Below are 252 nucleotides of genomic sequence, written 5' to 3'. Positions count from 1 at the left end.
CAGGGCCCCCACTGTGTGCCCCAGCCCTGCACTGGAACCAGCAGCTGCCTCCCCTGCTCCCCCAGCCTCCAGTGCCATCCCAGTCCCCCAAACTGGCCCCAAACAACCTGGCCAGGCCCCAGGCTGCCCCTCAGAGCCCCAGCCCATGGCACAGACATGGCACAGCCTTTGTCACCCCCCTGGGCACACACAGACCTGACCACTGTCCCCACAAGCTCTGCTGGCCCTGTGCCCCCCAGCCGGGGCAGCCGA

Source organism: Geospiza fortis, unplaced genomic scaffold (assembly GCF_000277835.1).
Source record: "Geospiza fortis unplaced genomic scaffold, GeoFor_1.0 scaffold26, whole genome shotgun sequence".
NCBI classification, from domain to species: domain Eukaryota; kingdom Metazoa; phylum Chordata; class Aves; order Passeriformes; family Thraupidae; genus Geospiza; species Geospiza fortis.
The sequence above is the reverse complement of the archived record's forward strand: the minus strand, read 5'-3'. Positions refer to the sequence as shown.